The sequence below is a fragment of the Acyrthosiphon pisum genome, chromosome X, assembly GCF_005508785.2.
Source record: "Acyrthosiphon pisum isolate AL4f chromosome X, pea_aphid_22Mar2018_4r6ur, whole genome shotgun sequence".
In the NCBI taxonomy this organism is placed as follows: domain Eukaryota; kingdom Metazoa; phylum Arthropoda; class Insecta; order Hemiptera; family Aphididae; genus Acyrthosiphon; species Acyrthosiphon pisum.
In genome coordinates this window covers 120,412,726-120,413,123 of record NC_042493.1, presented here as the reverse complement: position 1 = coordinate 120,413,123, position 398 = coordinate 120,412,726, and positions in this window count along the sequence as shown.

The following is a 398-nucleotide window of genomic DNA, read 5'->3' as shown; positions in this document are numbered from 1 at the left end:
TTATGCAAACATTTTTGTTAAATATGCACATACATATGCACTCAACAATTCAAAAATATGAAAATAATATGCAAAAAAAATTGTTGTTTAAAAAATCAAAATTTAAAAAAAAATTAAAAAATTAAAAAATATAGTATTAAGTGAAAAAAAAATACAATTTAAAAATCATTTTTTAAAATTTGTATTAAGCATAAAAATGTGTATTAATTAATAGTTATTGAATGAGTACCAACATGATGTAACAAAATGTGCTTTTAAATTATCAAGTTGAAAACTTCTACGATTGTCGCGTAGCATCACCCTGTATTTCGAAAAACTTCTTTCACGTCTGCTGACACAATGGGAGCGTATTTGAAACAAGAAATATCTTCTGTGTGACAACTCTGCAAGGTCTTCAT